The sequence below is a fragment of the Cebus imitator genome, unplaced genomic scaffold (genome assembly GCF_001604975.1).
Source record: "Cebus imitator isolate Cc_AM_T3 unplaced genomic scaffold, Cebus_imitator-1.0 Scaffold19, whole genome shotgun sequence".
Classification (NCBI taxonomy): Eukaryota; Metazoa; Chordata; class Mammalia; order Primates; family Cebidae; genus Cebus; species Cebus imitator.
In genome coordinates, this window is record NW_016107334.1 from 806,808 (window position 1) to 833,127 (window position 26,320).

The 26,320-nt window shown below is 45.5% G+C and overlaps 1 protein-coding gene across 1 annotated transcript in view; it reads left to right on the top strand.

Moving 5' to 3' along the window:
- Positions 1 to 26,320, top strand: part of RHCG (Rh family C glycoprotein) — a 78,310-nt gene that overhangs the window by 8,923 nt on the left and 43,067 nt on the right. The window lies entirely within an intron of this gene.

The following is a 26,320-nucleotide window of genomic DNA, read 5'->3' on the forward strand; positions in this document are numbered from 1 at the left end:
CTCCGCCTCCTGGGTTCAGGCAATTCTCCTGCCTCAGCCTCCTGAGTAGCTGGGACTACAGGCATGCACCACCATGCCCAGCCAATGTTTTGTATTTTTAGTAGAGACAGGGTTTCACCGTGTTGACCAGGATGGTCTCGATCTCTTGACCTCGTGATCCACCCGCCTCGGCCTCCCAAAGTGCTGGGATTACAGGCTTGAGCCACCGCGCCCAGCCTAATAGTCCCTATTTTTTTTTTTTTTAGCAGGAAATGATTGAAAAATGATATTTTAAAAGCAGTCTCATTTATAATAACAAAAAAGCCCAGAAAATATTTAAGAATAAATTTAATAAAAGTTGTGCAAGACTCACACACCAAAAGCTGCAAAACATTTCTGAGGAAAAATTTAAAAAAATAAATAAATGGAGCGCTCTGTTATGTCCATCTGTCGGAGGGCTGAATAGTATCACTTTTCCTCAAATTGGTATACAGATTTAACACAATCCCAATCATAATGCCCGCAAGGTTTTTCTTTTTTAAGACATGTACAAACTGGTTCTAAAATACATGTGAAAATTCAGAGGATCTAGAATATCCAAAACAACCTTGACAAAGAAGTTAGAGGACTTACATTACTTGACTTCAAGACGTTTTATAAAACAGCAGTAATGGAGATAGTGTCGTACTATCGTAAAGATCAACAAATAGATCAACGGAACAGAATACAGAGCTGAGAAGCAGATCCACACTTGTATATTGATTTCATGTTTGGCAGTGGTGCCAAAGCATTCCAACAGGGAAAACAAAGTCTTTTCAATAAATGAGGCTAACTGGATAACTGGATATTCACATAGAAAAAAAATAAACCTCAACTCCTACTTCATGCCATACACAAAGAGTAACTCAAGATCACAGATATAAACAGATCATAGAAATAATCATAAAAGCGCCTGATGCAGTGGCTCATGCCTGTAATCCCAGCACTTTGGGAGGCCGAGGCAGGTGGATCATGAGGTCAGGAGTTCAAGACCAGCCTGGCCAACATGGTGAAACCCTGTCTCTACTAAAAATACAGAAATTAGCTGTGTGTGGTGGCGCACACCGGTAGTCCCAGCTACTCCAGAGGCTGAGGCAGGAGAATTGCTTGAACCCAGAAGGCAGACGTTGCAATCACGCCACTGCACTCCAGCCTGGGTGACAGAGGGAGACGTCATCTCAAAAATAAATAAATAAATAAATAAACATAAAAGCTAAGATAAGGAAGATTTTAAAAGAAAATAGAGGAGAATATCTTTGTTGGCTTCAGAGTACAAAAATGTTTCTCGGACAGGGTATATACAGAAAGCAATGGCCATACATGAGAAAAACTGATAAACTAGACTTTATCAATATGAAAAAACTGTTGCTTATCAAAGACACTGTTAAGAGAATAAATAGGCAAGCTACAGACTGGGAGAAGATATTTGCAAGACATACACCTAAAAATCAATAGTCCCCAGGATATAAACATCATTTCTACCACTCACTGGGCATGGCAGCTCACACCTGTAATCCCAACACTTTGGGAGGCTGAGGCCAGAGGATTGTTTTAAGCTCAGGAGTTCCAGACGAGCCTGGGCAACATAGTGAGACCGCATCTCTACTTAAAAAAAAAAAAAAATAGTTGGATATGGTGGTGCACACGTGTGGTCTCAGCTCCTTGGAGACTGAGGTAGGAGGATTGCTTGAGCCCAGGAGGTCAAGGCTGCCGTGAGCCCTGATTATGCCACTGCACTCCAGCCTGGGGCGACAGAGTGAGATCCTGTTCCGAAAAAAAAAAAATTAAGTTCTACAACTCGATGATAAAAAGACAGACAACCCAAATACAAAATTGGCAAAAGATCTGAACAGACACTTCCCGAAAGATGACGTATGAGTGGAACCTGGGCATATATAAGAAAGTCTTAATATCATGAATAATCACAGCAATTCAAATTCAAACCACAATGACATACTACGCATCGGGATGCTGAAACTTAAACTCCTGAACCAAACCAAAGGCTGGTGAGGATGAGGAGCAGCCACAACTCTCACGCGTTGTTAATAGGAGCGTAAAATGACACAACCACTTTGGGAAAGGTTTGTCCATTTTGTAAAAAATGAATTCTGTGCCAACCCTGTGACCCAGGAATTCTACTAGAAGGTATTGACCTGAGAGAAATGAAAAACTTGAGAAGTTTTTTTTTCACAAAAAAACTTATGCAAAAATGTGTATAGCAATCTTATCTGTAATAACCCCGAACTGGAAACAATCCAGATGTTTGTCAAGAATAGGAAAATGAGTAACAGTGCTAGAGTCACACAATGGGATATCACTCAGAATAAAAGAGACAGAACTACAGATACATGTGACTACATAGGTGACTCCAAAATCATTATGCCGAGTGAAGGCCTTACACAAAAGAATACATTCAGTATAATTCAATTTATATAAAGTTCCAGAACAGGCAAATCTAACCTACAGTGGAAAAGAATGAGAGGAGTAGCTTCGTCGGGGAGGTGGGGCTGGGATTGACCAGGAAGAGCAGGGAGGGGTAATCGGGTGAGGTACTGTTCTATGTCCTGACAGGGATCGGGATGCACGGGTTTATCCATTTGTTAAAATGTAGAAAAGTTTCACTTAAGATGCTGCATTTTTTTTGCTTCTGAATTTCACCTCAAAAAATTAAACAAGGCTAGGTGTGGTGGTTCATGCCTGTAAGCCCAGCACTTTGGGAGGTTGAGGTGGGCAGATCATGAGGTCAGGAGTTCAAGACAAGACTGGCCAACGGTAAAACCTGTCTCTACTAAAAATACAAAGATTAGCTGGATGTGGTGGCCAGAGCCTGTGATCCCAGCTATTCGGGAGGGTGAGGCATGATAATCGCTTAAACCCAGGAGACAGAGGTTGCAGTGAGCCGAGATCATGCCTTTTCGTTCCAGCTTGGGTGACACAGCAAGACTCCCTCTCAAAAAAAAAAAAAAATTAAACAAATACTGAACTCCAGTTAATGAAAGACATGCTGAAGTAATCCGGGGAAATGTGTGGATGTCTTCAATAGACTTCAAGACCCATGAAAAATAAAGTGGATTGATGGATGGATATGAGATGTAGCAAATACAGTAAAAATTAATAGTACAATCTGGGTAATGGGTATAGGAATTTTGACTGTAAAATCATGTTTGAAATTTCCTATTTAAAAATGTTGAGAAAAGATATATTGCTATAACATAGAGTAACATGTAAAATTTACATGACTTTTCATGCTGGAATAGGATTGTTTCAGAAGACCCTTGAATAAGTTTCGCGTAAAGCACCTCCTGTTCCTGACACCTACCTACAATTCCTGATTTTTTTTTCTTCCTTTCTCTTGAGAAAGAAGTGAGCTAGAAAACTGTACCTGAAGTATGCTCTCTCTCTCTCTCTCTGTGACCAGAAATTCTACCTGTTTGATATTTTAACAGATGCAAGAGAGCTGCCCGCTGCACTTGTCTAAAAGATATAACAAGTTATGGCTGGTTATTTGGATGCCACTATGGCCCATGATTTCTGCCCGGGGAGAGGTAATAAAATAGGTCATGTCACCTTAATGTCTGCAACATGACACAAAATGCTGTGTCCACATCCTAAGAATAAGATGAAATAAGTAGAGATCTAGACTATTCCAGTTTTTGTTTTTGTTTTAAGAAACAGGGTCTTGCTCTATTGCCCAGACTAGTCTCAAACTTCTGGGCTCCAGCGATCCTCCTGCCTCAGCATCCAAAGTAGATGTGACTATAGGCACACACTGCCACACCACGATGGGCTATTCAGCCATTTGAAAGACACTATTGTATCTGTAGAAGCTGAAAAACCTGGGTGGTTAATATGTGAATATCTTGAGCATTGTCTTAGGCAGGGGATAAAGGGAACAATGGAAACCCCTGTGACTGAAGGTTGCCCCTTGCTGTACTAACTCTTCTGAATCATCCTTTAATACCATAAAGAGTCAAAATACTGACTTCCTGAATTGAATGCAGCGAGTTTCAATGAACTTCAAAGAAACGCTGTGTTCCTTGTGGACTGCTTGGGGCATGACCTTTGACCCCTGAGCATTAACGTCACTCTCTCTTGTTCCCAGGGCCACTGTGTTAGTTTCCCCAAACTGGCTTAACAAAGTCCCCAAGACTAAGTGACTCAAAACAGCAGCAAGTGATCCTCTCACAAGTCTAAAGGCTAGACGTGAAATCAGTGTCGGCAGGTCCATCCTCTCCAGGACAGCATGGGAGGGAAGGAGGGACTCTCTCCTTGTCTCTTCTAGATCCTGGTGCTGGCCCTCCTGGCATTCCTTGGCCCGTAGATGCATCGCTGCAGCCACGTGACCAGCTTCTCTGTGTGGTCTTCACATCCTCTTCCCTCTAGATATCTTCTGTCACTGTGTCAAATTCCTGCCCCCCCACCCTTTTTTTTTCTTTTTTTTTGAGACAGAGTTTCTCTCTTGTTGCCCAGTTTGGAGTGCGATGGCACAGTCTCAGCTCACTGCAACCTCTGCCTCCAGGTTTAAGTGATTCTCCTGTCTCAGCCTCCCAAGTAGCTGGGATTACAAATATGCTCCACAATGCCTGGCTAATTTTTGTATTTTTAGTAGAGATGGGGTTTCATCATATTGGTCAGGTTGGTCTTGATCTCCTGACCTCAGGTGATCCGATCCCTCGGCGTCCCAAGTGCTGGGACTACAGGTGTGAGCCACCGTGCCCGGCCTCCTGCCTTTCTTTTCTTCAACTTTTATTTTATGTTCTGGGGTACAGGCCAGGCATTGCCCAGCCAGGTCTCAAACTCCTGGCCTGAACAATCCTCCCATCTTGGCCTCCCAAAGTGCTGGATTGTAGGTGTGAGGCACCGCACGAAGCCTCGTTTAATCTTTTTTTTTTTTTGAGATGGACTCTCACTCTGTTGCCAGCAGGCTAGAGTGCAGTGACGCTATCTTGGTTCACTACAACCTCCGCCTCCCAGGCTCAAGAGACTCCCCTGCCTCAGCCTCCTGAGTAGCTGGGACTACAGGCTCATGGCAACACACCCAGCCAATTTTTGTGTTTTTAGTAGAGATGGGGTTTCACCATGTTGGCCAGGATGGTCTCGATCTCTTGACCCCGTGATTCACCTGCCTCAGCCTCTCAAAGTGCCGGGATTACAGGCATGAGCCACCACACCCGGCTGCCTCAGTTAATCTTCACAACAACCTTTCAGAGGTGAGAAACTGAAGTTCAGAGAGGTCACATAACTTGTTCAAGGTCACTTGATAGTAAGTGGTAGATTTTAAGTCAACTTTGTGTAAAAAATTACTCATGCTTCACCTTAAAATTACCCCACACTCATTCATGGGAAGATACTTTGATTGAGAACCACAACGCTGAGAGTTTACCATCTAGTAAGGACAACAGACACCGACACAACTGATGATAACACAAAGCAGACGGGGGCGAGCCCTTTAATGGAAGGGCAAGGAGCATGCAGCAATGCCTCAAGGACAGGTGAAGTTTACGCAGAGCTTTGAAGGATACACAGGGCTTGGGATTTTTGTAGGTAGCATTGAGGGCGGGTGTTCCAAGCAGAAAGAGCAGTGTGCACAGAAGCAAGGAGGTGGAAGCTGAGTTGAGCAGAGACATTCACGTGGGGCGGAGTGGGAGTCAGGGGTGAGAAGCTGTGCTGGGGGCGGGTTCTGGTTCTGGAACTGCCTAGCTCAGGGGTCTGGGCTTTATCTTTATTCTCTGCAGGCTTGAAGACCAGAGAAGATTTTGAATGAGGAGTGGCCTGAAAGAATTGCACTTGGATGTCCACTGGGGAAGAAAAGTTGTGAAAGGAGAAGGGAAAGGGTAAGGCACAGATCCCAAAGATGTAGCCTTTGGAGGACAAATTGGTCAGCATTCTCCAAGTGCCAGTAGCTGAAGGAGACAAGCCTAGAAGCCACACTTGCTCCTAGCAGGCACCTGTGCAGAGGCTGACTTTGGCATGGAGCTGGTGGAGGGTGGGAAAGGGAAGCCTTTTATCCCAGCCCCTGGGGAAGCAGGGGGAACAGAACTCGGGTGGTGCCTGTAGAGCAAGGGCTGGGAGCCGAGCATCAGGCCAAGGGGACCCTCCCAGGCAGTTGGCTGCACCACCCTGCCCCTGGCCTTTTGGCTTTTCCTGCCAGGTTGAGTGATGGTGCACTCAACCTGACAGTGGCCTGGGTCCCGCCCGGGCTGATCTTGCCATACTGGCAGGGGTTGAGGTGGGGACAGGGATGGCTGGGAAAGACTTCAAGTCGAACATGAAGATAATTTGATTGATTCAGCTAAGGGCCAGTTGGGATGGGCAGTTAGGGCCATTAGCGTGCGAGCTGCATGGTGGAGGAAGTGTGGTCAGCACTGCTGCTTCTCAGCATGGACACATTCCATTTGAAGATAACAGGGCACACTGCTCAAGTTAGAGTTGTTGAGTAGGTGCACACGTCCCCACAAGCACTTGCAGGCCAAGCGCCCTCTCATTTGAGCATCTCTGACCTCATGGGTGTGGTCCTGGGTCAGCCCAGTTCTTTTCCCCTTGCCTGTTCTGTCTATTCATTGAGTGTCCTTGCATGTTTATCCTGATTGCATTCATATGTATACATATATATACATACACACACACACATATACTCATACACATATACATGTACTTCTTACTAAAAGGTAACAATATTTGCTTATCACAGAACATTTAGAAAATATGGATAAACGAATTGAATAAATTAAAATTATCACCCAGGGTTAACTCCCTGAAGCCTGTTATGTAGTTCCTAACAATGTTTATTTCCCAATAGGTATGTACCCACTTTTAAAAATAGATTATAGGCTGGGTATGGGGGCTCACGTCTGTAATCCCAGCACTTTGGGAGGCCTAAGCAGAAGGACTGCTTGAGTCCAGGAGTTTGAGACCAGCCTGAGCAACATAGTGGCACCCCGTCTCTACTAAAAATATAAAAATTTAGCCAGGCATGCGGGTGTGTGCCTATAGTCCCAGCTCCTTGGAAGGCTGAGGCAGGAGGACTGGATAACTTGACCCCAGGAGTTCCAGGTTGCAGTGAGCGGTGATTGTGCCCCTGCACTCCAGCCTGGACAAGAGAGTGAGACTTGATAACCAAATCCGATTCTTGGTCCACTGTTAGATTCTGCTTTGAACAAACCATCTAAATTAGTCATTTCTGGGGTGGTAAAAGAAATTTGTGTAAGAACAAGGTATTAGATGATCATAAGAAATGTGTTAATTTTTTAAGTGTTATGGTAGCCACTTAGGAAAACGTCTATGCTTTGAAAAGACGCCTATTGAAGTATTTAAGGACGAAAACATTTTGATAACTTATTTGATTTTGCCATTTAAAACGCTAAAGCAGAAAAAATAGATGAAAAATATGGCAAAATGTTAAAACTATTAAATTTGAGTAATGAGTATATTTGGACAATGAGTGTTCATTATACTATTTACTCTTTTTCTATATGTTTGAAGTTTTTCGTAATAAAACGTTTTTTAAAAGAATAATATTTGCTCAGTGGGAAATTTGCTCAAACATGAAAAAATCTGGAGATGTCATACATACAGAGAATGCATGGTCAGATATCAGAAAATCAGAGCACCTGGCTGTTGGGCCCATGTTTTCTTTCTTTTCTTTTTCCTTTTTTTTTTTTTTTTTTTTTTTTTTTTTTTTTTTTTTTTTGAGATGGAGTCTCACTCTGTTACCCAGGCTGGAGTGCAGTGGCATGATCTCGGCTCGCTGCAACCTCCAGCTCCTGGGTTCAAGCGATTCTTATGCCTCGACCTCCCAAGTAGCTGAGACTACAGGCATGCACCCACCCCTATGCCCAGATAACTTTTTGTATTTTTAGTAGAGATGGGGTTTCACCATGTTGGCCAGGCTGGTCTCGAACTCCTGACCTCACGATTCACCTGCCTCAGCCTCCCAAAGTGCTAGGATTACAGGCATGAGCCACCACACCTGGCCAAGGGCCTACATTTTCAAATGGAAACATCTGGCCCTGAGCAGTGGCTGCTCCTTCAGGTCTCCTCTGGTCCCCAGAGTTCCCCTCTGCCCACTTCACTCAGCTGACATTGCACCACTGCACTCCAGCCTGGGTGACAAAGCAATATTCTGTCTCAAAAGGAAAAAAAAAAAAAGAGTCCTGTCTTGTCTGCCTTGATGTTAAGTATTTGATTCATATTTCTTGACAAGGAAGAGTTAGTCTTGCTAATCAGATAGGGCAAATGAGAATTGAACTTCTTCCAAGCCAGACTATGAGATGTTCCCTTGGGTCCTTTTGAAACTCAAGAGTCTCCTGTGATGAATGCTTCTTGCACAATGCTCCAGAGCTTGATGGATTAATATCACCTTGGTCTTGGGACTCTATGATCCTTTGATCCTCAAGACTCCCCGAGGAAAAAGAAAGAAGAGAGCCACACCACAAATTCTGGTGTTGAGAAAGAGTACACTGGAGTTACCCAGATCAATTAGCCACAAGATATATAGCTGCCATGTCTAAACAATGTTCTCTCTCATTTTTTTTTTTAAGACTCAGTTTCGTTCTTGTCTGCCAGGCTGGAGTGTAATGGCACGATCTCAGCTCACTGCAACTTCCACCTCCCAGGTTCAAGTGATTCTCCTGCCTCAGCCTCTTGGGTAGCTGGAATTATAGGCGCCTGCCACTACACCCAGTGAATTTTTGTATTTTTAGTAAAGACAGGGTTTCACCATGTTGGCCAGGCTGATCTCAAACTCCTGACCTCAGGTGATCCTCCCACCTTGGCCTCCCAAAGTGCTGGGATTACAAGCATGAGTTACCATGCTTGACCTCTCTCATTAAAAAAAAAATAATTATAAATAAGTTTAAAAAATTCCGCCTTGGCTTCTCAAAGTGCTGGGATTACAAGCGTGAGCCACAGAGCCTGGCCTAAATGGAGCTCACTGTCTCAGCTGTACATTCAGGATGAAACATCCACCTCAGAGCCCTGTTTCATCAGCCTAGGGGCTACTCACAGCACACAGTGAGTAGAAGGAGGAAAACTTCCACTGCTCTGACTCAGTTGCATTTTCAGCTCATCCACCCCCATCTCCTTCTTAACCACCTGAGTCTGCCCACCTTCCTACCTTCCTCTGGGATTTGAACATGGAAGTTAATCCCCTGGGCTCATGTGGAGACAATCCAGCAACCCAGTCATCTGAAACTCAGGAGGAGTCACTGGGGCCACTCGGGCTGCAGATTAATAATAATTTACTACTACCACGACAGCCAATATATAGTGATTACTGTATGCCAAGCACTGTTCTAAGGACTACACATATATTGACATCTCATTTTCATGATAACTCCATGAGGTAAGTACCATGATCTCCATTTAAAGGAGGTAGAGAGGTTAAGTGACTTGCCCAAATTCACACCATCTCATTCCCATGCTCCCAATTACTTAACTCCTCTTAAGGGTAAGAAGCAAAAGTGGAAAGTGAGTTTGTGGAATTGTATCATAATTCCCAGGTGAGCTTTTCACTCTGAGGAGGTCTGGCGGGTGGGGACATTTCCCTGGACTTTCTGTGACACATGACAAGTCTTTTCTCAGTATTCTCAAGGGTTTGCCATGGCCCTTTGGGTGTTTAGTCACCTAGACCAGCAGCCGCAGGAGCTCAAGGAATCTGACATGTTGGTGAGATGACGTGGCTCTCCTGTGACCAGGTGTGCAGTTCACTTAACCTCTTTGAGACTCAGTTTCTTTATCTGTCAATCAGGAACGAAATACTGCTCAGCTCATGGAGTTGCTGTGAGGATTAAATGAGGTGATGCATAAAGAGTGCTTACGCAGAGTAAATGAGAATTCATTGTAATTGTTAGCTGTATCGTCTCTTCCCCATGGTCCATTATCCACACACCAGAGTCACATTCTATGTAACAAATCCAGGGCAGTTGGAGAGCCTCCAAGCCACCTAAATCTCTGCTAATCCTGTGAGGAGACTGTCAAACCTCTGTGGATCAAGGGAAAGCAGAAGTCGCCAGGCAGTTTGAACTCTGAACTAATACCTGCAGCACGTTAGCCACCTGTCGGGTGTCACAAAAGTCATGAAAAAGTAGGAGAAGAAGACAAAACAAACCAGGGAGAGGGCTTGTGACAGCCATACCTTAACCGTAAATAAGGCACCATAGGATCAGAAAATCGAGAAGACACCATCCCCACACGGAGAGCCAGAGGGGAGAGAACAGACCAGCCCTGGGTGAAATCCTCCTTCAGCTGCAGGCTCAGCGTGGAAGCTGGTGACCTGCACTGCTCACCCCTCGTCCTTTCCAGTTGAATTTTAACGCCTTCTTTACAACAATATTTTCCTTCTTTCTTAGAAAGTTATGAGTGTAATTATATAATATTTCACGCATACAAAATACAATAAAAACGGAACAATTTTAAAGAAAAATAATGCTCATGACCTAGCTTTAAAAATGAAGTTACCAGTGTCCTAGAAGCCACTATGTGGCCCCCTTCTATGATTCCACACCCTCCCTCCTCACCTTTCTTCTTCTTTATGTATGTATGTATGTATGTATGTATGTGTTTTATTTATTGACACAGAGCCTCACTCTTGTTGCCCAGGCTGGAGTGCAGTGGCATGATCTCAGCTCACTGCAACCTCTGCCTCCCGGGTTCAAGCGATTCTCTGCCTCAGCCTCCCGAGTAGCTGGGACTACAGGCACCTGCCACCACTGCCCAGCTAATTTTAGTATTTTTAGTAGAGACAGGGTTTCACCATGTTGGCCAGGCTGGTCTCGAACTCCTGACCTCAGGTGCTTTGCCTGCCTCAGCCTCCGAAAGTCCTGGGATCACAGGCGTGAACCACTGCACCCAGCCCGTCTTCACTCTTCTGAACTCTGGGTCACTCATTCCCCTGATTTTCTCTGTGAACCACTATACATGCTTCCCTAAACATTACATTGTTAGCTGTGCCTACCTCTCAACTTTACCTCCTTTTTTTTTTTTTTTTTTTTTTTTTTTTTTTTAAAATTTTTTTTTTAATTCCCCCAACACTCCTACTTGTTTGGAATTTATACGGTTTATGTCTGGTCTTTTTAGTGGTTATCCTAGCTCTTTATATTTTTACTGTGGTAAAATAGATGTAACACAAAAGTTATAATTTTAACCATTTTTAAGAGTTTAATTCAGTGGTGTCAATACACTCACATTGTTGTGCAGTTGTCAGCACTAACCATCTCCAGAACTTTTTTCATCATCCAAAGCTGAAACTCAGTACCCATTAAAAAGTAACTCCCTGGCCAGGCACAGTGGCTCACTCTTGTAATCCCAGCACTTTGGGAGGCTGAGGCGGGAGGCTCGCAAGGTCAGGAGTGCAAGAACAGCCTGGACAACACAGCAAAATCCCGTGTTTACTAAAGCTACAAAAATTACCTGGGTGTGGCGGCGGGTGCCTGTAATCCCAGCTACCTGAGAAACTAAGGCAGGAGAACTGCTTGAACCTGGGAGGCAGAGGTTGCAGTGAGCTGAGACGGCACCACTGCACTCCAGCCTGGGTGACAAGAGCTAAACTCCATCTCAAAAAAAAAAAGGTAACTTAAAAAGGTAACTTCCCTTCCCTTCCCCAGTCCCTGGTAACTACAATCTGTCCCTAGCTTTTTCTTTAACATGTGTACCTAACATAAGGAAGCCAAAAGTCAATATCTTTACATTCCTCCCAAATATAGGAACCTTAGAATGCTTTAAATCCAACCGCACTTCCCTGACTTACATGGTATTCTCCCACAGCATCTGAGCTTGTTTTCCCATGTCACACACATAAGATTTCACAGTATTTAATATTTTTCTAAGGACAATATAAACTTGATCTTATTCACATATTTGCCAATATCTTTGCTCACTATTTCTTTCCGTCCTTCCTTCCTTGAGGTGTGACCTTAGATTGTCTGTGCGTGCTCTTTTAGACATTTTGATGTAAGCATTTAAGGCCATGAACTTTCCTATTAGCACCACTTTTGCTGTATCCCCAAGACTCCCAGAGAAAAAAGAAAGAAGAAAGCCACACCACAAATTCTGATGTTGAGGAAGAGTACACTGGAGGACAATGTCTGTTGCAAATATAAACCACAATGGGAATCATCTTACACCAGTCAGAAAAGACTATCACTAAAAGACAAGAACAAAAACAAACAAACAAACAAAACCACCAGATATTGTTGAGAATGTGATGAAAAGGGAGCTACCATTTAATCCAGTAATCCCATTACTGGGTATCTATCTACCCAAAGGACAAGAAATGATAAAGATACCTGCACTTACATGTTTATTACAGAACTATTTCTGATAGCAAAGATATGGAATCCATCTAAGTGTCCATTAACGAATAATTGGATAAAGAAAATGTGGTATACATACACAATGGAATGCTATCCAGCCATGAAAAAGAGTGAAATCATTTGCAGCAACATGGATGGAACTGGAGGCCATTATCTTAAGTGAAACGACTCAATCATAGACAAATATCACATGTTCTCACTTATAAATGGGAGCTAAATAATGTGTACACATGGACGTAGCATGGGGAGTGATAGACAACGGAGACTCAGAAGGATGAGGGGCTTGCAGGGTTGGGTGATGAGGGAGTACTTCGTGGGTATAATGGAGTTTAGTAGGGCGGTAGATACAGGAAGAACCCTGACTCTACCACTACGCAATTGATGCATGTAACAAAATTGTACTTGTACCTTATAAACTTATAAAAATAATAAGTAAATATAAGCAAACATTAAGAACAACAAAAATAGACTGCCTATGGATACAGAGTTTGGCAAAAATCAACAAAAGTGTATTATAAGAATCGATTGTCTAGATGGAATTTACAACAAAGAGTATTATATATTTTATTGTCATGATGTGTAAATTATGTGCTATAAATCCTTTATATCTGTAAAATTGATGTGTGTATACGTGGATCCTTTTTTTGCCACATCATGAGGTGGACCCTAAGACTTACTCCTTATCTCCCACCAGGGGTAGCCATCAGAGCGCAAAAGTCTCCAGCATCCTGCAGAAACCCTTAGAGTACCAGCAAGTTTTAGGGCTCCTTACTCCTCAGTTTTGGGGTCTGTGGGTTACTTATGTTTGTGTCAGTTCACAAAAATATACCTAAAAGGATACTCCTCAGTTCCCTGAGGAATATCCTTTTATATAATATATGTTTTATATATATATATATATCTCCTATATATACCTCAGTTCACAAGGATATACCTAAAAAGATATTTTGTTTAATATTTTATTCAGCATTTAGGTTTTCCTTTAGGAGGATCATTCAGACTCATGTTTTCCATTGATTTCCCAACTACACAGGGCTTGGCTGACCTTTAGGACCCAGGGATTTGCTCATTAATTATACCTGTTCATTCCACGAGGATACAGACTCAGCCATCTGAGTACGTGCAGGAAATGAGTGGACAACACCTGCCTGTTCTGCCTCTTCCTGTCTCCTCATGAAATGTGTTTGAATTCAGGGCGTGAGGCTTTGGGTGGCTCCACTTTCTGAGTTGTTTTGTTGTGCCTTCATTTTGCGGACGGTACAGGTGGCTTTGGCTTGGGTGTGAGGTATTAGTATTAGCATTATTTTGGTTCTTCTGCAGTCCTGCTCAGGTTCAGTAGAGCAGCATTCCACAAAAAGGGGGATTCTTTTTAAGTGGCATCCTTGGCTGACTGGTAAGCAGCTGGGCCTCTGTCTCAGTCTGCTTTGGCTGCCATCACAAAATACCACGGACGGGGTGCCAGAGTTCTTTCTTCCAGTTCTGGAGACTGGAAGTCCAAGATCAAATGTCAGCCAGTTCACCTCCTGATGAGCACTGTCTTCCTGGCTTAGAGATGGCTGCCTTCTCTCTGTGTCCTCACACAACAGACAGCGAGTGAGCAAGCTCTCTGGTGCCTCTTCTCCTAAGGACACTAATCCTGTAGGATCAGGGCTTTACCCTTGTGGCCTCATGGAAACTTAATTACTTCCTTACTCCAAACACAGCCACATGGGGGGTTAGGACTTCAACATATGAATTCAGAGGGGACACAGTTTAGTCTATAGTAGGCCCTCCGAAGAAGAGGCCCAGTATAAGTTCTAGACAGACCCAAGTTCAAAGCCCAACTCTGCCATTCATAAAGTATCTTTCTGACCCTCAGTTTCCTATTCTGAAAAGTAGAACCAGTAAGTTCCATTTCAGAGGGCAATTGTAATGATTGGATTAGAAAATGCAGGGGCTCCATGAACAGTTCCCTAGATGATGCTACTCAAAGTATGGTCTGTGGACCAGCAACAGCAGCACATGTGAAGTCCTGATAAAAATATAGACTGTCAGGCCCCATTCTGGACCTGCCAGATCTAAACCCCATCCCTGGTGATCCGGATGCACGTTGAGGTTTGAAAAGCACTGAGGTAAATGCTACGAGTTGGCCCAGTTTGGCAATAAGGCATACTGGGGATGCTGTGACATAAATCAGGGGGCCATCAGGAGGAGCCGGGGCCAGCCAGCATTGTGATTTCATCTGGCACAGCTCAGCCCTGAGCAATGCTGAATGGAGGAAGGGAGGGGAGACAGAGCCTGAAGACCGAGACCACTGAATGCTGACCGCAGGCAAAGCTCCCTGACCACCCAGCTGCATCGTCTCTAAGGGCAAACCTGGGCAGAGCTGCCGCTACCTAAGGGCTCTGGCTGGTGGGTTGGGTCAGTGGTCAGCAGTGGATACAGAAGACTCTTCCTCAGTCAGTGTCTTTCCTGCCTTGTCCGAGCTACCGGTTGTTAAGGGAACCTGCTACTTCTTCTCAACTTTGGGACTTTGCACCTGATCCTTCTTCCCTGTCTTTTTCTCCTGACTCTTTCCTACTCATCTTTGAACACCTAGCTTAAGGCCACTTCCTTTTTCTTTTTTTGAGACAGAGTTTCGCTCTTATCCCCCAGGCTGGAGTAAAATGGCGCAATCTTGGCTCACCGCAACCTCTGCCTCCTGGGTTCAAGCTATTCTCCTACCTCAGCCTCCTGAGTAGCTGGGACTATAGGCACGCGCCACCACACCTGGCTCAGTTTTTCTATTTTAGTAGAGACGGGGTTTCAGCATGTTGACCAGAATGGTCTTGATGTGCTGACCTCGTGATCCACCCACCTCGGCCTCCCAAAGTATTGGGATTACAGGCGTGAGCCACCGCGCCTGGCCTATTACTATGTATAATGGGAGTCCATGTAAATTAAAATGATTGTTTATTATTGATTGCATAGTCAGCCATCTTGCTAAATTCTTTTATTTCTAATAATTTATTGATTCTTTTGGTTTCGACCTAATCGCATAATCTGCCGCTATAGTTGTGTTTCCTCCCATCTGAAACTGACTCCTTTAATTTCACTATCTTGTCTTACGATCTGACTTTGACCCTGCAGCAATGCTAAGTAGAAGGGTGACAGCGGTCATTGTCCTCATCTGGATTTTAAAGGAGATGCTTCCTACATTCCCCACAAAGAATGATGTGCTCCCGCAGTGTAGTTCCCCAACCTTTTTGGCGCCAGGGACCGGTTTTGTGGAAGGTGATTTTTCGGTGGAGGGAGCGAGGGTGGCAGGTATGGTTTCTCACAGGGAGCACGCAACCTAGGTCCGTCACATGCGAGTTCACACCAGGGTTCGAGCTCCTGCCAGAATCTCCTCCCGCAGCTCATCTGACAGGAGGCGAAGCTCAGGTGGTCGTGCCTGCTCACCTGCCACTCCCGCCAGCTGTGCGGCCTGGTTCCCAGCAGGCCATGGACCAGTACATGACAGTGATGGGGGACCTCTGCCATAGCCTTTCAGGAAGTGAAGGTCATCAGTGGGTTTACCTTCTTTCATGCCTATTTATCGATTTCTCTCCACTAACCTTTAGACCTTTGACTATAGACACTGCATTTACCATGAACTGGACTCACTCCCCCAGGGTTGAACTTGGCAGAGATGGGCATAGCCAAGGCTCCAGACTGCCTGCTCCACCCTGAGGCTGCCCCTGAGTCCGGCCCTCTGCCCCATCTCCCAGCTCTCACTCCCACCACTAGGCCTCTTGCCCACGTCTGGTTGATTATGAGAGGTGCATGGGAAAACTTCACCTTCCTGTTTGCACCCGGGAGTGGATGAACAGACCCAGGGATTAGGTGTTTGTCGGGATCTGTCTTGAATCCTGGCTCCTAACCTCAAGCCAAACAAGGCTGCAAATCAAATCCCGCCCAGAGCATTGGCCCAGCCATCCATCCCCCACCACAGGCCACATCTTCGCTAGTGGTGGGAAGTTCTTTCCCAGATTCTAGCTTGATATTCTTCAGGGAGCCCCAAAAAGCTGTATGGGATGCAGTGACACTCTGGGGAGTCTCGCTCCCACACACGGCAGATAAACAGACCCTACTGTCTCTCCTTCATCTTGGAGACCCTGTGCCTCTACAAACTATGCGCCTCTTCCTGCCTGTCCAGCAAGCCCAGGCCTTGAAGCTCCCAGCTCTCTCTCCCTTTATACCACACGCCTTTTTAATATCACTTTATCATTGGCAGATGTGAGGCAGATGCTTCCTCTCCTAAGGGGTGGTGGTGGGAGGCAGACCTCTTTGGACAATAGCCAGCGTCTGGCCACACACAGATGGCCCCACTTGGACCCAGCTGTGGGAGTGACCCCAGGTCATTTCAGAACCTGTGGTTTTATGCATGATTCCTGTTTTCTGGAACTGTCTGGCTTTCTCACAACTCCATGGATCTATCCCTCCCTAGTTAGCACACGGGGAGAAATACAAATGTTTGTACTTTGTAGACAGACGTATATTGAATAAAGAAGCCGAACTCCCACGAAGGTCTGCGGGGTTGCAGTGGCCGCCTGATTGTTCGTTTTGCACCAGGCTCCTTCGGTAGAACAGCAGCCAGGTACTATGCTCTGAATCTTTGTGGCCCTGTGAAATTTGTGATGAAACCCTCACTGTCAGAGTGACAATATTTGGAGGTAGAGCCTTTGGGAGGTAATGAGGTCATGAGGGCATCGCCATTATGAATGGAATTGGTGCCCTTATGAAGGAGGCCTGAGAGCGCCCCATCATCCCTTCCATCTGCGAGGACGCAGCAAGAAGGGGCCATTTATGAGAAGATGGGATTTCGCCAGATACGGATTCCCCCAGTGTTTCGATCTTGGACTTCCCCACCTCCGGAACCATGAGAAACAAATTTCTGTGAAGCTACCCATTTTCATTATGGCAGCTCCAGCAAAGTACTAAGACACCAGGTGAGGGGTCTGGGGCCTGGAGGGCCATTGGTACAGCTGGGCCTTGGGGACATGCTTTTGGAAGCCCTGCCTGACATTCTATAGAACATATTAAAAGATCCCTGACATTTCACATTAAATACAAATTGGCCATAAAATAATTTGAAATTATCTGGGGACATTTCTTTCTCTTCTTTTTGCTACAAAAGTATACTTTTAAACTTTGTTATCTTTTTGATCTGTACAAAAAGGAAACAAAGAATAATGCAATACAAATCTGTGGGATTCACCACCCAGCTTAAGAACAAAATGTTACCCAGAGGATTGAAGCATCCTGTGTGCCCTCTCTTCCCCACTTTCCTCACAGCAGAGGTAACTACCGCCCTACGTTTGGGGGAGGTTGTTCCCACTCATTTCCTTAAACTTTGCATATATGCCTGATGGTGATCTAAAGTGTTTGCCTTTTTGTCGATTCTATTACAACGATCTATTAAAGTAATTTTTGTAATTTTGCATGTGAAGTTATTTGGTTACAAGTTACCTAAGTCAGGATTGTTCTGATTTTTTAGTCATCATTACTCACTTAAATTCTTGAAGAAGGAGAAAAATTTAGCCAATAAATTCAAGTGTTATGACATGTTTCTGATATAGTTAATAAAGTTGAAATAATAGTGTTTTGTGGACATTTCACAAAAGGGTCACTCATTTTGACTTTGCAGTTTTCCTTTCATATTTAGAGGCTGGTAATTTTTTTTTCCAGTCTTATAAATGTTCATGTGGGTCTGAAAACCTCCAGGACTCAGCACTTGAAGGACGTCACACTACTGCCTCTCCAGGCTCACCGAGGGAGTCCTCCATGGGTGCACAGCAGCAGTGTACCAGGAGCCGCACTAAAGGTGGTAGCTTGGAGCACCCAGACAGAGCCAGGCCCCTGCCCTGTGCATTTCGCATCTGTTAATTCACTTCCTCCTGTAAGATAGGTGCTACTGACAGCCCATTTTCCAGAAGAAGAAATAGGCACGCCATGGTCACGGCCAGGTAGGAAGGGGCGTGGCTGGGATGTGAACCCGGCTAGTTTGGACACTTCCTGATGCTGCCTCCCATTTTCTGAGCCCCACATGTACATACACATATGTGTATTTTCTCAGACTCCTCGTGAAAACCAGGAAGTATCTCCATTTTACAGGAGGGGAAGCTGGCCCAGAGAGGCTCGAGGACTTGCCCCAGGTCACACAGCTGAAAGGGACAGATTCTGTGATTCCAAACACTGCCTGTGCCTTTAAGGACTCCACACGACTGCCTCTCTTAAACTTGGCACAAGGCAGCCAGGCTGAGCTCCCCACCCCCGCTCACTACCTCCATCTCACCCCCCTTTCTGCTGCACAGCCTTGCTAGCGGAGGTGGGGAAGGGCGGGGGGCGGTCCTATGGGTGTTAGGAGAGGGTGTAGACAGGCACCAGTGGCCAGAGGACCTGACCTCCCAAAGTGCTCTGCCTCTGTTAGCCCAGGGCCCTTGGGGTTGGTCAGAAGGGGGCTATTTGCAGGTCCCTGGCCGAGGCCTGGGCTCTTTCCACCCCTCCCCACCATCCTTCTCTCTCCCTGGGCTGCTCTCTTGCCCAGGGCAGGTGGGAACCTGGCTGGTTGCTTCCCAGGTGAGATAGTCTCAGCTGGCTGCCTCTCCTCCTCCAGGATTGAGCCTTATCGGTCATCAGAATTATTCCTGCCATGCGGACCCAGCTCAAGGTCATCCCCAGAAGGTCCCAGCACCTGCTCACTGTCTGCCTTGCCTAGAAATGTGGAAAAAGGGGGTGGCTGTTTTTCTATTTTTAGGAGCCAGATCCCTGCCTAGAGTCCTCTATATTCCAGCACAGGGAACGAAGCCAGAGTCAAGTTAGAAGATGAAAGGACAGCAGGCTTTAGACCAGAAGACCAAGGTTTGGTCCCAGGCTCTGTGCCTCCCTTCTCAACCTTGGACTGGTCACTTCCTCTTTCTGGGCCTCAGTTTCCCTAACTGGAAAGGGTGTTGCGGGAGCAGACACTCTCCAAGATCCTTCTCTTCTAGGAGTGTATGACTTAATCTTTCCCCTGCACCAGAATCTTGACTTTGTGACAGTATTGAGTTTATTATATTAATTTATAATAAAATGATATCTCATATTATAAATTCATTTTTCTTTAAGTAGAAATACTGGCAAACTCATGACCTGCCCTCTTGGGAAGAAGCCTCACTGACTGCTCAGCCAAGAAGGAAAGAGGAGACTAAGAAGGGTCCCACATCTAGGGGAGGGAAGGAGGAGGCAGAGGCAGAAGCAGGAAGTGGGAGGGAAGCCCAGCTTTCCAGTCTGGCAGTGCAGAGCACTAGAGCAGTAGATGGAGCTTCTGAAGGTGGGATGCCTGAACCTTACTGCGGCCAACCAAAGCAACATTTCTGGGAGCAGAGCTGGGTATGGCTGGTTTTTGGAAACACCCCAAGATGAGTGTGATGTGCCATGAAGGTCAAGAACCACCATTTAGGAGCAGTGGTTCTCAAACTTTGGCGTGCCTCTGAACCCCCTGGAGGTCTTGGTAAATACAGGATGCTGGGCCCCATCTACAGAGTTTCCCACCCAGCAGGTCTGAATGGGGCCTGAATTCATTTCCTGTGGCTGCCGTACAAATCACCGCAAACTCTGTGACTTAACCAACACAAATCTATTCTCTTACCAGTTCTTGGAGGTGTGAAATTAAAAATGAATCTCACTGGCTACCATCAAAGTGTTGGCTGTGCCCCCTCTAGAGGCTCAGGGAGAATCTGTTTCCTAGCTTACCCCCTCTTGTAGAGGCCACCTGCACTCCTTGGCTTGTGGCCCCTTCCTCCATCTTCACAGCCAACAATTGCATCATTCTGACTTCTGCTTCCATCATCCTATCTGCTCTGTCCCCAGCTCTCTTGCCTTTCTCTTTCACTTCTAAGGACCTTTGTGATTACACCAGACCCACTCAGATCATCCAGGATGACCTCTCCCTGTCAAGATCCTTAACCTAAGCACATACACAAAGTCCTTTTTGCCATATAAAGTAACATATTCACAGGTTCCAGGGACTAGGATGTGGACATCTTTGGTGGGGGTTGGGGGTGGGGACATCATTCTGCCTCCCACAGAGCCTAAGAATTTATATTCCAAACAAGCTTACAGGTGATGCTGATGTTGCTTGTCTGGAGACCATGCTTTGAGAACCCCACTTTAGAGTCTCTGGAAGATGAGAGCTAACTGAGCTGCAGCTGCCCTGGAAAGTCACTTTCTAGGAGTAGAAACGGGGAAGGAGGATTTTAGCTAATGTTAGCTGATCTGATCTCTCCTTGCCCAGAAAACGTAGAAACAAGAGAAACAAAACCTTCAGGGTAAGAGCAGTGTTTCCTTTGGATGCCACAGGTTGGGACATTCCCTTAAGGTCGGAGCGCACATGCTCGGCCGGTTTCAGTCACAGGCAGGATGGAGTAGTATAATATCTTTTTCTTCAAAAGCATGGGTTGCTACAAGTGGGACCCACACGAAGACAGAGTCCGTGGCTGGATGGTGTTTTGAAGACATCTCACTGTACATGACAGTGCTCCAAAGGCTCGTCTCCCTGCAGCCTTTGACCTGTTGGTACCTACCACCTGGAGTGTTCTCCTTCCGTCTCTCTTTTCTAGAACATTCTTTTTTTGAGACCAAGTCTCACTGTGTCACCCAGGCTGGAGTGTGGTGGCGCGATCTTGGCTCACTGAAACCTCCATCTCCTGGGTTCAAGCGATTCTTTCACCTCAGCCTCCTGAGTAGCTGGGATTACGGGTGCCAGCCACCGCACCCAGGTAATTTTTGTATTTTTTTTTTTTTATTATTAGAGATGAGGTTTCACCATCTTGGCCAGGCTGGTCTCAAACTCCTGACCTCATGATCTGCCTGCCTTGGCCTCCCACAGTGCTAGGATCACAGGTGTGAGCCACTGCACCGGCCTTTTCTATTGTATTCTAACCTCTTCTTCCCTAACTTCCTATTTGCATTATGTTTGGTTTCAGAAAGGACTTAAATGGGCCTAAGATGATGGAAGAACCCAAGCTCTATGTTGTGTTTGAGTTTGAATCTGCTGAAATCACTTTTACATTTTTTTTTAATTTAACTTGCACAGCCAGTAAAGAGAAAAACTCCACCAAGGAGTACAGATTTTTCTAACAGAAGAACCTATGGTCCATTTGTAACCTAAGTGAGCAAGCTTTAGTTCCTTCCGCAAACATTTTCTATGTTAAATGAATAATATACTTTGTTTCCGGGGCTTCCCAGGTTTGAGGACCCTGTACTTAACACTCAATAGCCGCCTCTGGAAAAACTCGGGATTCATTTGCTCAGACTTTTTGCTTCTTCTTGGAAGAACCCAAAAGAGACAGAGGCTTGCAATTAAATAAAAGCCTTTTCCCCACTTTGTCTGGGGTCTTGATTCTTGTTTTTCTTTTTCTTTCTTTTTTTTTTTTTTTTGAGACACAGTCTCACTCTGTCACCCAGGCTGGAGTGCAGTGGTGCAATCTCAGCTCACTGNTTGAGACACAGTCTCACTCTGTCACCCAGGCTGGAGTGCAGTGGTGCAATCTCAGCTCACTGTAACCTCTGCCTCTGGGTTCAAGTGATTCTCCTGCCTCAGCCTCCTGAATAGCTGGGGCCACAGGTGCCTGCCACCAGGCCTGGCTAATTTTTGTATATATTTTTTTGAGACAGACTCTCATTCTGTTGCTAGGCTGGAGCATGGGAATGCAGTGGCGCAATCTCAGCTCACTGCAACCTCCGCCTCCCAGGTTCAAGCAATTCTCCTGCCTCAGCCTCCCAAGTAGCTAGGACTACAGGTGTGTGCCACCACACCCGGCTAATTTTTGTATTTTTAGTAGAGGCAGGGTTTTACCATGTTGACCAGGATGGTCTCCCTCTCTTGACCTTGTGATCCGCCTGCCTTGGCCTCCCAAAGTGCTGGGATTACAGGCATTAGCCACTGCACCTGGCCTAATTTTTGTATTTTTAGTAGAGGTGGGGTTTCACCATGTTGGCCAGGCTGGTCTTGAACTCCTGATCTCAAGTGATCTTCCCGCCTCTGCCTCCCAAAGTGCTACTGCCTGAGCCACCACGCCTGGCTTGGTGTCTTGATTCTTTATGCAGTTGAGATCCTTGGAATATATATGTTCTTCCATACCTCCCTTCCGTTTCCTTCACTGAAATTCAAAGTGTTTGATATAACAGTACCCTGTAGTTTCTTTTCATTTTAGCCAAGCCTAAATCAAAGTGATGTTTTTAGATTATAACTCCTATTTTCTTATAGGGATTCATAAAATGAAGCAAGATCATTTAAGTCAAAGTAAATAAGAATAAATAGGGTAAAACAAGGCTAAGGACATAAAATTGAACCAGTAATGAAGCTACTGTAAAAAGACCTGCCATGGAATTGTGCATTTTTGCTGCAAGTGAGAACATATTTGGTGTGAGGTTTCCTGGCAGCCAAGACCAAAAGGGAAAACTAGTTAGTTACACAGTTCATAACTGTCCATGTGGTAGGAAATTAAACTACTGCTTAGGAATCTACAGCTGAAAGACTAGAAAGACCCGAGCCCTTTAAGTATGGGAATATCCTTGGGGGTGTGGAAAGCGGGACGCCACACCCCCAAGAACATCTTTCCAATAGGTTCAAAGACGAGTTTTATGAAACATTTCTTTTGGCAGAGCACAGGAGAGTAAAACTGATTCGTAGGGAATGTTGTGAGTCGGCTCGGGGATTCATTTCTCTCTTGTTCTGGCTTAAACCTGGGTTAATTTTAGAGTATCTGGATCATCTGGTTGACCTTAAAGGAGAGTTAGATTCCCAGAAGAAAGAAGGTCAGCCGATTAGGAAGCATCCTGATAAGTGCAAGCAACCTAAAGTCCAGCCCTATTGGCTGAACCAAATATATTTCTGGGCTCATGTCATTTAGAAGTTCAGTGGTAGTCTTAGCATCAGACAGGACTTTACTCAGAGCCTAAATGCCCTCACCAGGGCCTGGTTTCTTTCTCTGCTTTCCCAAGACTATTTTCATGGTATGGCTTCATGTTCAGACAGGCTTGTTAGCTCTCAGGACAGCACACAGGGCTGTTGGCACTTCACACTGTTACGTTGATACCAATAGTTAAAATGGAACCCCCTGCACTCACTGGTAAATAGCCACTGTCCCGAGCCCTTTAAGTATGGGAATATCCTGGACCTCCCCAAAATGCAACTCAAGAGTTAAAGCTCAGCATAGCAATGGGCCTGTCGAAGTCCTTCCTTCCTATGCTGACTTGTCAGATTAGTTCTGGTTAGTCAGATTTTGAAAATAATTCCTCTATTTCTTCTTTATATTGTTGGGGGAAGAGAAGGTGTTTTTCCCACCATTCTCAGTGGAAGTCCTGAGTTTCAATCTGATTGGATTACATTAGGTCACACACTTATTCCTTAACCGATCACTGTAGACTGGTAAGCACTAGTTAACCTAGGCTAGATTACATATCCTACCCTTGACCTCACTAGACCCAAGATGAGCAGCTTGTCTGGGAACAGGGAGCAGAAACAGTGGAGCAGAAACTCTTGGGTTTTAGAATCAGACAGATCCAGGTTAGTTGATTTACTCATGAATTCAAAACACTGCGTGTAACACACCAAATAAAGCAGACCTAGTTCTAGCCCTAACAGAAACATTAAACCAGTATATCGGTTGTCTATTGCCATGTAGCACACCACTCCAAAACTTAGTGACCTAAACAATGACGATTTTATGTGCTCACCATTGTATGGGTCCACAATTTGGGCTGGGCTCAGCTGGGTGATTCTTCTGGACTAATTCATGTAGCTGCAACTGGAGCTGGATGATCTAAATGGTCTCACTCTTGGGTCAGACCATTGATGTTGGCTGTTGGCTGAGCCAGGGGATTCCAGCAGTCTAGCATGGGCTCTTCACTCAGCAGCAGGGTTCCAAGAGGACAAGCCCAATGCACATGTGCTTTTCAAGGTTGTGATTACGAGGGCTGTACTACAACAATCTGCCACAATCAGTAACAACCACATAAGAAAGCAATGACAAGTTATGATTACCGCTGTGAGAGAGGGTTACTATTCCAAGTGGCACCTGAGCCAGCAGCATTGGCATCACCTGAGACTTGTTAGAAATGCAGCATCTCAGGCTCCACTGCAGGTCTGTGAAATCAGAATCTGCAGTTTAACAAGGTCCCCAGGAGATGTGTGTGTATGGTAAAGTTTCAGAAGCTGGTGACTATTAGGGGGACCAAGGAGTGAAGGAGGGGAAGAAACAGCACAGCTAGTTTATGCCACTTAGTGTGCTTCCCACATCCTCCCAGTTTCTGCTGTGACCTGGCTACCAGGCCAGCAGTGACCTTCTCCCACTGTCCTGAGCCCCACAGAAGGGCCCCACATTCACAGTCTCACAGTGAGGACAGCTTTGGTTCAGTGGGTATCACCCCGAGGCAAGCACCTAAAACTGGACTTCCACTGGGCTTGGCAGGGAGCTTGCCCCTGAAAGGTGGGGACAAATGGGGCCCCTGTTTATGTATACACAGTTCCAGGCAGCAACAGAGGCCAATGTTGGAGCAGCCAGTTCTGGGCTCCCTAAAGACCCCTAGGAAAGCCAGACCCTCAGGGCTGCTTGGTCCTTCAGCCCCTCACCTGGCATGGAGGGTGATGGTGAGTTGTCAGGTTGATAGCCAAAGGCTGTGAAGAGGCTTTCCTGGTGGGCAGGTGGGTGGCATTCTAGAATGCTCTGCTAGAATGACTGTATGTCCCATTTGCACAGGGCAGTCCTGTGGACACCTGCCATCCTGTTTTTGTAATGATTAATAAGGCCCCTTCTCATTCTGGTTTGGATCAAAAATTGAAAGGGTCACCCTAGTTAAAGGGTGAGTTTAATCTCAGAACGCAGGAAGGTGCCTCTGAAAGAGCGCTGGACCCTGAATCAGGAATAGGAACTCTTGTCTTGCCCTGCTGCTGACAGGCTGGGGGACCTCAGGCATATTCCTTTGTCCCTCTGGCTTCAGTTGCCTTGTGTCTGAATTGAGGGGTTGGATCAGACAATCCCTGCTGGGGAGTAAATGAATGTGTTGTCCTTCGGGTTCTGCTCCGTCGGCTCCATGTTGATGAGGACCTTGTTCTCTCTCTAGCATCTTTGGTTCTGTGTCCTCTGGGGACCTCACATTCTGCTAGTTCCTCCCCCAGTCCGCAGCTTGCAGGAGCCCTGGAGTAGTGTCTCTGAGGCTCTGCCTCGGAGCTCTGTGCACGTGGGGCCGCACTGCCTGTCTGCCTGCCTACTCCCCCATACTCTGTTCCACTGGGATCCTTCTTTAGCTTGAACTTCCTAGCTGTGTGACATTTGGGACAAATAATCACCTGTGACTGTTTCTCCATCTGCCATGGGAGATAGTGATGTCATTCTTGCAGGATCATGGATAATGTACATAAAGTGTCTGGCCCATCATAGGAACTCACCAAGGCATTTCTGTGCCTCATGTCTTAAAGTTGACCACCTGGAGGGCTCAGCTCAAGTCTTCAATGTGTTGAGAACTAAAGGAAGTGATTTACAAGTGTGAAGGCTCTAGAAGTTTCCTCTCTGTAATAGTCTGCAACACTCTGAATTTTTTTTTTTTTTTTGGAAAAATTATTTGTTTATTTATTTAGAGACAGGCTTTTGCTCTGTCACCCAGGTTGGAGTGCAGTGGTGTGATCACAGCTTACTGCAGCCTGCAACTCCTGGGCTCAAGCTGTCCTCGCGCCTCAGCTTCTCAAGTAGCTGGGACTACAGGCATGTGCCACTATGCTCAGCCAATTAAAAAAATATATTTTGTAGAGACAGACTCTCACTATATTGCCCAGGCTGACCTCTAGCTCCTGGCTTCAAGTGATCTTCCTGCCTTGGCCTCCCAAACTGCTGGGAATACAGGCATGAGTCATGAAATTAGTATTCATTCTCTAACTTTTTTGTTCTTGATTGAAATTGTTCTGACTATTCTAGTTCCATTGCCTCTTTTTTTTTTTTTTTTTTTTTTTT